The sequence below is a fragment of the Thamnophis elegans genome, chromosome 2 (assembly GCF_009769535.1).
Source record: "Thamnophis elegans isolate rThaEle1 chromosome 2, rThaEle1.pri, whole genome shotgun sequence".
Lineage (NCBI taxonomy): Eukaryota > Metazoa > Chordata > Lepidosauria > Squamata > Colubridae > Thamnophis > Thamnophis elegans.
In genome coordinates, this window is record NC_045542.1 from 121,878,753 (window position 1) to 121,893,153 (window position 14,401).

Here is a 14,401-nt window from a genome sequence, read left to right on the forward strand (position 1 = left end):
CCCCTTCACCAGTATTATTTTGCGTTGTTCTTCAGAACTTTATTGTGTAATTGCATTAAATACCTTGTATATAAGTTACTGCTCTCCTTCATGCAAAAGGCACCTCTCAGGAGATATTGTTTTGCTTCTATCAAAGCCTCCGTGGAATTAGACTGGTACTGTGTTGAGTTCTTAAACATAGTTTGTGTTTAATTGCACTTGACAGTTTTGGCCTATTTTTGCTATTGAGAGACCGTGACTGTCTTACTTTGGGGGAGATAAGTGGATTTATGTTTTAATAGCTTGTCAGTATGATTTTTTATTTCATTTATTAGATTGCAATTTACAATGGGGCCTAGTGTTTCAGAGAGTTAAGGGGAATTCTGAGCTTTTTTACTTCCTTTCATTACTACATCTTCCTGAAATACTAATAAAAGAGAATTTCGATGGAGTTGAGATTATTGTTGTCTTGAAATATCAAGAGCTGTACTTTACTGACTAGATCCGTTGTTATATGTGCATAATTTAGCATGTTTGAAATTGTTCCCACAGTTCAGAACCTCATATAATCCAGTATCCAAAATCACAAAATGTTTTCTTGGTTTTATAGACAAATAGTTGATGATGTATGGTAATCTCAGAATCTTTTTTTTAACAATTTCATTTTATTTTATTCAAAATATTAAAATCCAAAAGAAAAAAATGGATCAGAGATAAAACAAAACTAAACAAAAACATTGAAAAAATGTGAATTAAAAAAAAACACACCAAAGAACAAAAACATATGTTATCCTCCGCCCCCCAGTTGAACACTGAGGAATCTATTGCAACAAAGGGTTCCTGAAACTCTAGTGTTCGTAATTCAGCGTCTTTTAACCTCAGACAAGAGAGAATGTTCCCCTTTTTTTGTGGAAACAACATTAGATTACCACATTTTAGGGTTTATACAAATATTCTCTGTCGTAATGAAAAAAACGGTGAGATAGAAACAAACCCTTTAGGACCAGAGATGTTTGGCAACCATGCTCTAGAGAGTGATCTCTATCAGCTCCTCCTCTTCAGCAGTTCCTCTTGTTGAGACAGCATCTTCAGAAAAACTGAGCAATAATGCACTTCGAAATATTTGGATTTTTAATGCAACCCAGTGACATGCCTGAGTGGTGATATCAATCCAAAAGATTTCAAGAACCTAATAAAAATAGAGCTGCCTTTAAAAGCCATGCAGACAAAGCCTTCAAAGAAGAAGGTGAGTTGGAAAAATCTAATCACACAGTAGGAGGAAAAAATCAAGTGGCTTTCACGTGTTCCTATGTCACTTCAATGTTGTTCTTAAGAGTAAAGAATCTATATTGTCTTTGCTTGTTTGTCTTGGTTTCCTGAATCAGAAGTGTAGCTGCTGATATTCCAAGGGTGGGAGGAAAAATATGTTCCAGGTGAATTTTCTTCCCAAGACCTGAAAAATCTACATGAGCCTCCCCCCCTATACTTGCAGATGAGGTTATGAATAGAAACCACTGCTGGGAATAAATGTATAGAGTTTGGAGCAATGTTGTCCTGATTTGACTGTCTAGGTCAGGGGTAGTCAACCTTTTTATATCTACCACCCACTTTTGTATCTCTCTTAATAGTAAAATTTTCTAACCGCCCACCGGTTCCACAGTAATGGTGATTTTATGAAAACCTAATGAAAATGTTTTTAAATAATGCTATGAAATTTTTTTTTAAAGTCAATTAAATTTAAAAAAAGGAAACTGCTTCAGTATTGGACAAAACCCCTACCGCCCAACATGAAAACTGGAACTCCCACTAGTGGGCGGTAGGGACCAGGTTGACTACCACTGATCTAGATGATCAAGTTGACAATGTAACCTAAAAGGCCCTTTGAGCAATTGCTGATCTCTTTAAATATTTGCTATGTTGATTTCACATCCTTTGCACAGGCTAACAGAATCAGTCAGCAGCAAGCAATAATACAGATTCTAACCCACATAGATGTTACTAGGGAATATTGGGGGAGCGTATAAGAATAAGTAGTTAACTTATAAAATATGTACGGGTTGTTGTTGATTTTTGCTTTGTTGAAAACTCCAGTGTATTGAACCCTGATTCATAGAGCTTGGAGTTACCCTTACTAGCAGCTTTGCAGTGGTTTAGGCAGGAATGCTTCCCAGCCCTGTTTTAGAGTTGACCTGTGACATTTGCATGGAAGACACATACTTTGTATCTGTGCCATACTCTTATATCCTCAAACCCCATAATGCAGGTGTAGAGAATTTGTAAATGAATATTAGCAGCCAAGTGACTTCCATTTATATTTCTTTTCTGCTTACTCCCCCCCCCCCTCAAAAAAAAAGATAAGTAAAAGTGATAAAGCTTTAAAACAGATCCCACTTGTTATTTCCAAGTTACTTTTCTGGCTTTCTTTTACTGGAATTTCTTATTGAAATATTATAGAGGGCACAACACTACCATTTTCATTGATAGAAGTGTTTCATTTCCTATAAATGTATGAAGTTGTTAATATAAGAAAATGGCTTGTTATATTAAGAATTATATTAATGAACAATTAATATGAACTGATACAGCATTGCCTTTCTCAGTATTCCTTTCATTTCTCTTCCTGCTATTTCATACTGTACTGCTGGCAAGGTTTCTTCTTCTTCAGAGATTAAGATGTCTTTGGAAAGAAATACATCTGGCATTAGGTTAACACTTGGCTAAAAGCTGTGGTTAATGTATTCTAGATTATTTTTTGCAAAGTCTCCCAAATGAAACCTTTTTCCCAGCCATGGTCTTTTATACTCTATCCATTTTTCTAGAATACCATATTATTTACTGAGTCTGCTCATATTTCACTCCTAACATATATTTAAACAATAAAATAATTTTGAGTTTAGTCATTATTTCCTGCTAAAACGCCCTCCCCACTAGCAAATTTTCTAGAGAAATGTGCGAACCAAGATATGTGTTCAAGTATGTGTTAGTTGTGTCACTTTTCCCGGAAGCATGAATGGGTTAGTATTAGGTGAGGCCTTGCTTATTGGTTAGACTCACGTTCATTAGAATTTGATGCTTTTTTATAGCCTAGGTTTTAAATGAAAAACTACATATAGGAGAGTGATGAAACGCCCTGCAGATGATTTATGGCTAGTGGAAGAAAGATAGAGTGGTTCATTCTTCCCTGGATAAAAGAGAAATGAAATATTTTGTAATATACTGGTCTGGATGTTTATAAATAGACAGCTGCTTTATGCCTCCCATTGGAAATAACATTCAATTCCTTCATTTGAGAACTGGCAGATCAGGCTCAGGGAATACACATCAATGTCAAATATCAATTCACATCTAAAGAAATTGGTCTAATACCAGTGTTGATTTCATTTTGAAAGCATTTATGGATTAATATTCTGGACATAGAATTCTTCCATATCCAAAAATTGGGCTTTCTTTAACATAAAGAACAAATAAATCATATTCTCTCTGATTAGTCATAAAGATAAGAATGGAATGTTTCATATTAGTTAAGATTTTTTTTTAATTCTTTTTATTTTGTTGGAAAATTCATATGATTTTGGCTGGGATTTTGGTTTTTTTGTTGTTAAACACTGAGTTGATTCTAATCATAGTTTTTAAGGGTGCAGACCAGTGGTGGGATTCAAATTTTTTTACTACCAGTTCTGTGGCCGTGGCTTGGTGGGCGTGGCAGGCGAAGGATACTGTAAAATCTCCATTCCCACCCCACTGCAGGGGAAGCTTACTACAAAATCCCCATTTCCTCTTGATCAGCTGGGAGTCAGGCGGCAGAGAATAGATGGGGCAGGGCCAGTGAGAGGTAGTATTTACCGGTTTTCCGAACTACTCAAAATTTCTGCTACTGGTACTCCTGAACTGGTCAGAACCTGCTGAATACCACTTCTGGTGCAGACTGATAGAAATATATTGATTGATTTTAATGTTACTACTTGAATAGGAGAGGGATATTTTTCCTTTTTCCTTACCTTTTGGAAAATTCTTATCTAGTGTTTATAGTTTGTAAACAACTTTTTTCTTTTCTCTGTTTTTATTCTGAAGTATCTTTAAAAATAAAATTGTTGAAGAGAAATCAGAAGACAAGTTAAATGGCGGTTGCCAGGCACCAATTTAGCAATGCAGTTCACTGCTACTTTTCTGACAGACTCAGCAGGCTTAAATCATTTTGCAGGGTATTAATTTTCAGAGGGCTTTGTTACATGACTGCTTAATTACTTCATATCTGTTCCTTTGGCAAAAGTGAAGGATAGTAGCAGTGGTATCCCTTCTTCACACTTGCAAATGTCAAATATAAAAGTATTTGATGCTTGAATGGACTGCTCTCCTCCTTTGTCTCGCACTACAACATGTGAATGTCCTGCTTTTATTTCACAAAGTGAGAATACATTAACAAGAGATAACCTTCTCAGCCACTGAAATAGAAGATTGTAGCCTTTAAAAAAAAGAAGCAACAGGACTGGGATAGCAATAGCCAGGAAAATAAAGCAGGACAAAGCTGTTTCCCCCCTCTGCTTTTGTTTATTCACACAAATGTTTGTACTCAGCTTATTGGCAGTTATTGCCTTCTATCTTAGCTTTTGCAGCTGTAGACAACAGATATTTATTTTCTGTCTCCTAAAAGACAGTCTAGTTAAAGTATTCAGAAAGCACTTTCATACTAACAATCATGCCATTGGTAGTCATAAAATTGCAAGGCTATGTATTTATGCTGTGTTAAATAAACTTTGCTCCACTGCTCTAAATTGCAAGTTAATGTTTCCTATATGGATTTTATTATCATTGATGTCTACAATTAAAATATACTTTATCTTAGTTTAAATTGTATATAGAGAAAATGAATAAAGTTCATACACAAGACTAGGCTACGTTGCATTCATGCAAGGGGACATTATTTCAAGGGTGGGAGTTATACTTTCACATATTGGTTTTGCCGTTCATCGATTGGTCTTTGTGGTCTCCAAAGTTACTTTCTAACTCACATTGGAACAAATTTAGGAATCATTCTGGACAAGGACAAATTTGTTCCACTGATAATTCTGTTTTGCAAATTGATTGCCACTACCTGATCTATATAAATTATTGAAAGATGAGGTTTGTTTGTTTTATTCCTGTATATGTGTGCTTAAATAATAAAAGGAGAATGGCTTTAATATGTTTCAATTGCCAAGCAGCAGAGGCACAAAAAGAATCACTGCATGTTTAGACTAGAGTGCTTTTTTAATGTAGAATCAGATATATTTCTGACATCCAATTATAACTCAGTTCACTTAACTCATCTCCACTTAGTTGTGTATTCAATTGACATTGACATTTCGTTTCAAACAAGAATATGAATTTAAAATGAAACAACTCTTGGCTTTTTTTAAAAAAATAATTTAAAAAACAATTAATGTTAAAACTTTTATTAAACCCCTCATTTTCTCCAAACAAAAGGAGAAATAGTGACACTGGGAGATGACTGATTTTAAATCAGCCAGTGAAATTTTCTGTCTCAGGTATGGATTTAAATTTCTTCGATCAAAATTCCAGTTTCTTTTGTATCTTCTCTTCTCTGCCTATTACGTGTAGTTATAATAGTAGTAGCAGCAGGTGCAGCAGTAACAATATCTGCCTAAAGGATTTTCAGTGTTAATTTGAACACCTGTATTTTGGAATTTATCCTGAAGACTAGTAGCAGATTATTCTGGATAATAAGTTAAATTGGTTTATGTCCTTTATAGCTTTGCTTTTCTATATCAGGTCTTTGGGAACAGACTAAATGTTGATATGACTAAAACGTGTTATTTGACAGGAAGTTTTTAAACCACTTTTAACCATTTAAAAAAGTTTTAGCGGACAAAATTGCTCGGTTTCGGTCGGACTTGGACTCCACCCCTGCAGCTCCAGCCGAGGCACAGGAGGATCAATTTGAACAACTCTGGGTTGAGTTTCAGGACGTTACCCCCGGGGATGTGGACAAGGCCATGAGGGCTGTAAGTACCTCCACCTGTGTACTGGACCCGTGTCCCTCATGGTTAGTTACTAACTGCAGTGAGGTGACACGAGGCTGGATCCAGGCGGTTGTCACCGCCTCACTTCGGGAGGGGAACTTCCCCGCCGCATTGAAAGCAGCGGTGGTGAGACCCCTCCTGAAGAAGCCATCCTTGGATCCAGCTATCCTTAATAATTATCGTCCAGTCTCCAACCTCCCCTTTCTGGGGAAGGTTGTTGAGAAGGTGGTGGCCTTCCAGCTCCAGCGGTCCTTGGAGGAAGCAAGCTATCTAGACCCCTTCCAGTCAGGCTTCAGACCCGGTTACAGCACAGAAACCGCTTTGGTCGCATTGACCGATGATCTCTGGAGGGCCAGAGATGGAGGACATTCCTCCATCCTGGTTCTCCTCGACCTCTCAGCGGCTTTCGATACCATCGACCATGGTATCCTTCTGCGACGACTGCGGGAGGTGGGAGTGGGAGGCGCCGTGTTGCGGTGGTTCTCCTCCTACCTCTCGGACAGGTCGCAGTCGGTGTTAGTGGGGGGGCAGAGATCGTCCCCTAGGCCCCTAACTTATGGGGTGCCTCAGGGCTCGGTCTTATCCCCCCTACTATTTAACATCTACATGAAACCGCTGGGTGAGATCATTCGCAGGCACGGGATTAGATACCATCAATATGCGGACGATACTCAACTGTATCTGTCCGCCCCGTGCCAACTCAATGAAGCGGCAGACGTGATGAACCGTGGCCTCGAAGCTGTTATGGACTGGATGAGGATTAACAAGCTTGTGCTCAACCCAGAAAAGACCGAGTGGCTGTTGTGTTTCCCTCCCAGAGATTCGACCAATATTCCATCACTCAGGCTGGGGGGTCAAATTCTATACCCCTCAGAGAGGGTTCGCAACTTGGGAGTCCTCCTGGACTCACAGCTATCGTTTGACCACCATTTAATGGCTGTGACCAGGGGGGCATTCGCCCAGGTTCGCCTGGTGCGCCAGTTGCGACCCTACCTGAATCGGGAGGCTCTCACAACAGTCACCCGGGCCCTTGTGACCTCTAGGCTGGAATACTGCAACGTGCTCTACATGGGGCTGCCCTTGAAGAGCATCCGGCGACTTCAGCTAGTACAGAATGCGGCCGCGCGAGTGATTGCGGGTGCACCTCGGTTCACCCGCATAACACCTATCCTCCGCGAGCTGCGCTGGCTACCTGTCGATCTCCGGATGCGCTTCAAGGTGCTATTAGTCACCTATAAAGCCCTACATGGCAGTGGATCTGGATACTTGAGAGACCGCCTTCTGCCAATTACATCCCTACGACCAATAAGATCACATAGATTAGGCCTCCTCCGTATACCATCGGCCAGCCAGTGTCGGCTGGCAACTACAAGGAGGAGGGCCTTCTCAGTAGTAGCCCCGACCCTTTGGAACGAGCTCCCCGTAGAGATTCGCACCCTCGCCACCGTCCAGGCCTTCCGCACAGCCCTGAAGAACTGGCTCGCCCGTCAGGCCTGGGGACAAGGATAGTTCCCCTCCCGAATGATGAATGTATGTTGTTTACTATTTTATTATATGTCTCATCTTAATGTCTGTATTCCCCTTCCCCGATTTTATGTGAGCCGCCCTGAGTCCCCCCAGGGAAAAGGGCGGCCTACAAATATTAATAAAATCTCTAAATCTCTAAAAAGTGTCAATACGTCTTAAGTGGTGATTGCTAACATTATAATTCATGATGTTTTATAACATGGTATAACAGTAACATTCAAGGATATTTGAACAAATATTAATAAATATTTTAAATACTGAACTCATTTTATTATGAAATTCTTCTTCCGGGTCCAGATCAAACTTTAGACTGCCAAAATTTTGTCGTTGACTCAAAATAAGTTATTGTCAGTACATATTTCTGGTAGTAACTGACATACCAGCAGATGGGCCAGGCTCTGTGTCTCTCCACAGTCACACAGCATGTTGTTATCCACTAACACTCCACATCAGCATATTAGTCTTACACTTAAGCACTCCAACCCTCAGCCTATTCAGGTTTATGAAATTATATGAGATTATGAAAAAGAAGGAAGGACTCACTGGAGAAGAGTCTAATGCTGGGAATGATTGAGGGCAAAAGAAGAAGGGGACGACAGAGAATGACATGGCTGGATGGAGTCACTGAAGCAGTCAGAGTGAGCTTAAATGGTCTCTGGGGGATAATAGAGGACAGGAAGGCCTGGAGGAACATTGTCCATGGGGTCATGATGGGTTGGACATGACTTCGCAGCTAACAACAACAACAAATGAAAAAGACTAGTCAGGAAAATTGAAGTCAGATGCTTTGTTTTGATGATTTCAACCACACTGTCAGGGTTCCAAGTAATAACTCCATAGAAAGCAGAACTCTGTGGCAGGCAAGTTCCTCAAAGAACAATTTATTGGCACAAGCTGGTGAAAACCAACTCTAAAAGTTCCCGCGGTTTCTATCTAATTAAAAGTAAAAGTTTTTCCCCCTTCCCAAACAATCAGTCACATGGTCCAATCAAGGTGCATTCCAGTTGCTTGGAAACTTCACTCCTCTCCAGTCATCTGTGGGTATTTCCTTGGTTCTCAGGGGAAACTATTTTGATTTGGCTACAAAAACCCAGCTATCTCTATTCCCCCCTCCCTATCCCTCAGCACCATAGTGGCAATACTGAAGCCTTCAAGATGGCCTTGGTCAGGCCAGCTTCAGAGTTGGCACACACTGAAAGAAGAACAAGGATAATTTAGTGTCTTTATTATGATGCCCATTGTACTGAAAATTGGAAACTGGATCAACATAAAAAAGAATTTGATTTTGTTTCATTTAAGGCCACTTTTAATAAATACATAGTATGGTTAATATGATTATCCTGCAGTTTACATTTTAAAAATTGCTATCTTTCATATTACCATCTTTACGTATTTGAGAAAAAAGAGCTATGGCTCATGGGAACCACCTATACCCCTGAGACCCTGCCTTACTCGCAAAAAGGAAGAGTCCACAGCATCAAGTGAGACTTCATATGGGACTGAGGAGAGAGATGCTTATTTGCAAATGCCACAGTTATAATTCAACTTAGCATGATTTTTACTTCTGCTGTTAAGCCAGTTTATTATACAGTAACATGGTCCAGTGAAGAGGATGTTGGGATTCACATAATTTGTACATTTCTGAACTTCATCAGAAAAACATCTGAGGGGAGGGGGAATATTGGCCTATTTTTAATTGTATTGTTAACATAGCTGAAGATTGTTCAAGTGATACACAGCACAGTTCACTTATATGAAGTCACTGATTCTTTTCTGAACATCCATTCAGAAGCGTTGCCAACAGGGGGGCTGTTCTCATAACTAGATTCATACTGATCAAGTAGAATTTAATGAAACAAGACTGGAGCAACATCAGGCGTAATCTTACTCTCTAGAACAGCCTGTTCAAGCAAGGGGGAAAACTTTGGGCTCAATTGCAAATTTTTTGGCTTGTTTTACTTCCAGCATGTAAACTTGCCATCATCTTTGAATACAAGATGTTTTGTTATCCTCTCTTCAATAATGGTGTTTCATGGTAGTTCTGATTAAAGAAAACTAATTTAACATGCAAGTAGGCATGAATATAAATAATTTAGATTCATTATGGAAAGGATTCAGGTATGGGAAGGTTAGCTGAAAGAAACTCTACTTAACGCTCACATTTTCTATTGTTTGGGGACTGCAATAAGGACTTGAGACACTCACTTTGTATTTTTTTTGTATTTTTTGTGTATTGTCTTGTTTATATGAAGTGAAATCTTTTCAACCTCATTAGAAACATGTTGTAGTTAACCGCCCCCCTTCCATTAGGGCTTTGAGGTCAGGTTTTGTTTTAACAAGAAATTGAAATTCAATCTTCCATGAGCCTTTTTAGAATTTCAGGAAGATTGAAACAAAGTTTTTTTTCCACCAGTAGAAATTTAAAGAAATATCATTTGCTTTGCTTTCTGTCTCGTTTTTGTCTCCTACTCCAGTGATGGTAATAAGGAATAAATATACAAGGATTTAATCAGTGTTTGTTGTATTCTTGAAATCAGATATTTCTTGAAACCTATAAAAATTCTTCCCACCGCTAATTCTGCTCCAAAGAGGCTTAATTTGCTTTGTTTTATGCTTAATTTTTCATTTTAGTTTGGATTTGCAGTGGTGTTTTTACTTCTTGCTTCTTTCTTCTTTCTCAGAACTGCTGAATCCCAGGAGTCCAATGTTTTAAAAGATGTAACTTGCTGGTTTGTGTGGCTTTAAATCAGCTACTTGCTGTTATCAGGGGAAGAGGGAAGGATGAGTGTCTGTAAATTAGAAATCTATAAGAATGAAAAGAAGAGTAACACACTGTGTTTGTTTGGCTTCTCGGCTCATGGTCCCAGAACAGTGCTGCTTTGTTAGGACAAAGAACAGAGGGGCATCATTAAACTGTTCCTCTTCGTTTGCTGTGGAATCTATTGTCTGTTTCTTTAAAATCACGGGAATTTTCTCGCGAAGCAGTTTCAAATTAAAAGTGGCCAAAGAAGAGACCATGGAGAGGGAGGATTAGAAAAGGTAAGAAAAATACCATAGCAGAGTGCCATTTGAATCCAGATCCCTTCTATCCAGTTTAACATTATCTACAGCTACTAGACAGTATATATAAGGCTTTTCAAGCACAAACAGCATATATTAAATACAACCTAGAAAATAATTCTTACTTGTGAGCTGATCAGAGTATCGGGAATCAAGCGGCATAAAATTCTGGTTGGTCGCAAAGTCAGCCAGATATTTAGACAAGTTTTGGCATTTTTATCTACCTATTGAGTCATACCAAAGGACCTGAGATAGGCAGGTATTGTTTGATGGTATTAAAGATATTGTCACTGGATGTAAACTGTTTCAAGTAAAGCTGCCTTTTGCAATTGACTGATAGTGACTTTGTGCATGCAGATGGTGTTCAAGTGGTGTTCCAGTGTTTTGGGATTGCACCCTAGGTGCCTACTGTTTGTACTTTCTTTGCTTTCATTGCCACATTTCTATTTTCAGGTCTTTTTATTTTGTTATCTTCTCGTTCTTTCTCTTCTACTATCTCTGTATATCTATCGCTAGATATGGTACTGCCATATCTATTACCCACACTTTTGTCTTTATTGACAGTTTTTAAATATGAGGCGTTATGTGGCAAATACTTATCTGAATTGTAAAGTCCCAGGGCACTTTAGCTGCTAATTTTCTATTACTTTGTCTACTTGGTAGTCCCACTAGTCTACCTCCTTACCTCCATCATACACACACACACACACACACACACACACACACCTGTTGCTTCATGATTCAGGTTCACCTGATACAAATTCAAGAGTGGAACATCAAGGTGGATGCTAAGAGTGGATGAGACATTGATTCACCTGAGATGGATCTATAGTGAGGACATTGGGATGTCATTCGGACTAGTGAAGTGTAACTAGACAGTAATCAAAATAAGGAAGGTATTTAAGACTGATGCAGTGGAAGTACCTGTTCTTACCTAGGTTTCACCAAATCACCAGAAACAGACTCCTTGTCCCCCCAAAACGCTTTGTATTTGGCTAATGTGAATTCCTAGCATTCACATACAGAAAAGTCCAGGCAATAAGCCTTTCAAGGGTGAATTGCAACAATAGACCTTATCAGTCCTTGAATAGTTGCCAGGCCGATAACTTCCAGGCGCAGTGCTGTACAATGAAATACTTGGCAAGGAGTCTCTATGAGGCATGAACTCAGATAAGCAAATCTTCATACTAATAAATGAACTAATTGTCTCCTGCAAACACCACTCCCCCTTTGCTCCTATTTATTCCCTATGGGAGGGGCCATTCAGCGTCCACTTGTGCCTTTACTCCCAAGCCGACTCCTGTTCCTTAAGTATTCCCTTCTCCTGACAGCTCTGCGCATGCACATATTGGGAACAGACTCCAGCTATTCTTCTGCCCCACTTATCTCTGACTCCAAAGGTAGCTGATAAGGCCCTGGCCTTATCTCTGCCTCTGACACAGAACACAGTGCCTTCCCCAGACTCCAGGACTGGCCCATGTTCCTCCCCAAGCTCCTCACTGTCCGAGTCTGCCGCCAGCTTCGTTGGCTGTTGGCAAGCCACAACACTACCAGTGGACCATATAGCAGACATACAGACCAGCTATACATACATTGGTGTCCCACAGTCAAATAGAAACCATGAGGAGGAGGAAGTCAGCAGCATCCAAATACCATTAAAGAATAAAACTACCCTGTTTCCCTGAAAATAAGACCTCCCCGGATAATAAGCATACTCAGGCTTTTGAGCACATGTGCTAAAATAAGCCCTCCCCTGAAAATAACCCTCCCCAAAAATATTGCAGCACAGCAGCAGCTATGAGGTGACCACACTCACTGCCTCCTGCACTTCAAAAATAATAAGACCTCCCCGAAAATAAGACTAAGTGCTTATTTTGGAGGTCAAAAGAAAATAAGACCCTGTCTTATTTTCAGGGAAACATGGTAATCTTGAAGAACTAATTCACGGGTAAGAACAAGATTCCCACTATCATATGCCCTGCTAGCCATCAAATACCCTTCTAGTATAGTGAGCTAGCCAAAGGAAGACATGGAAACTGCCAAGCTGACCCAAAAGCTCTTCACAGTGCACAATGGTTTGGTGAGTCACCAAGCAAGGACTGGTGAATGTCAAAGCCACCGGCCTGGATGAAACCCAGAGCCTCCAGGAGTGCATCAGTGAGATGGCACCTAAAGATGAGCTACTGAGAGAATGTCTGAGACAGCAGCAGACATAGGAGGAAAATCAAAGAGAGAAAATGCCATGGCAAGACTAGATCCTGCATGGGATATAGCAATGACAGATAACGGAATGGCTAACATTGAGAAATCTTGCCTGGAAAGGACCAAATTGAAAGATAGCACCAGACACTGATTATATCAGTATAATAACAGGCAAAAAAAAAAATGCTGGACTTTTAGACTTTCAGGTAGGTACTTGCCAATCAACCAGACGTCATGGTAGTAGACAAGGACCAGAAGACAGCAGTGGTGATAGATGTAGTGGTGCCAAGCCGCAGCAGCATGAGAATGAAGGAGTATCATGGCTGAAGGAGAAACTAAAGAAGATGTAGAAAGTAAAGCACTTGGGGCTGTGATCATAAGCTGGAAGAGTGACTCTGCTAGATCCCATCAGAGCTTTCTGCCCAGAAGAAGGCAAAGTGAGGAGCAGCTAATATACTGTGCAGAACCCTCAAATTCCCACGCCTCTGGTAGAGGAGCCAAGATTGAGAAAGACACACACTATCTATAGGGGTGAGAAGAGGATTTTACATACAGTATATACATCTACACACATACACACACCTACAACTTTCAATTATTGTAGTATGAGTGAGACATGGTTGTTAGGGAATAAGAACCCTGCATTTTAACCTACCTGGAACGCCCTCTGCTGGTGTAATATAATTAAACAACTTGAAATACATTTCTTTTAGCCTTCTAGTTGTGCAGTTCCCCTTTTCTTGATATATCTTTTAATATATTTTTCTCGTGTGTTTTATGTCAAAAGACAAAAAGAGGCATTTAAGGAGAACAGTACCTCTGATAAATGAGAAACTGAAAAGGAAGCTGCTTTTTCTGAAACAGTTTGATCCACATATATGTATATACTATACAGGATCTATTGAGATGCTGGAAAGGTATTTGTAATATACAGAGAGAACCATCAACAGAGTTTAAAAGTTAGTAAAGAAAGGGGATTATTATTTTTAAATATTTAAATAAATAAATATTTTAAATAAATTAAATACAACCAAGATAACTTTGAGGTAAAAAGAGCCCTTTTAGTTTTTTGGCAGGAGGTGTGCAAAGCAGAAAGAACATACGTGTGGCTTTCTAATCTAGACTTTCCCGTAAACTCTTTAATCTTTACTAATGTATGTACAGAATCCTATTTCCAGTCCTTTCTGCTTACTTGTTAGTAAGAGTATGTAGGCCAAGCATAGATCTTTTTGATGAGTACGCCTCTGTGCTCCTGTGAGGACTGCTAATCACCACATGATTAAACTACTTTTGCACAATATTTGATATCTTTATTAGGGTGTAGCCAGAAACATTTTTGACTAAAAATCCTTCTTGAGTCTAAGTAATCAGCTTTGAAATAAATTCATACGAGGTTCATCTGAACTCCTAAATGCTAATCTTTGGATTCACAAATGCCCTGTGCTATAGTGGGCATACATCATTTTGTGGTGCCAAAAGAACCTTATTTTCCTGATTTTGTACTTAGCCTGATCTTTGATGATAAGTCTGGACATGTTGAGAACATTTTACCTGGATCTGGGGGTTCCAGGTTGTCCTGATCTGCAAAAGGAAGAAAAATTTTCCTGATAGTT

The 14,401-nt window shown here is 39.4% G+C and overlaps 1 protein-coding gene across 3 annotated transcripts in view; it reads left to right on the top strand.

Annotated features, from left to right (window-relative positions):
* TMCC1 (transmembrane and coiled-coil domain family 1) overlaps window positions 1–14,401 on the top strand; it is a 103,745-nt gene that overhangs the window by 52,501 nt on the left and 36,843 nt on the right. The window lies entirely within an intron of this gene.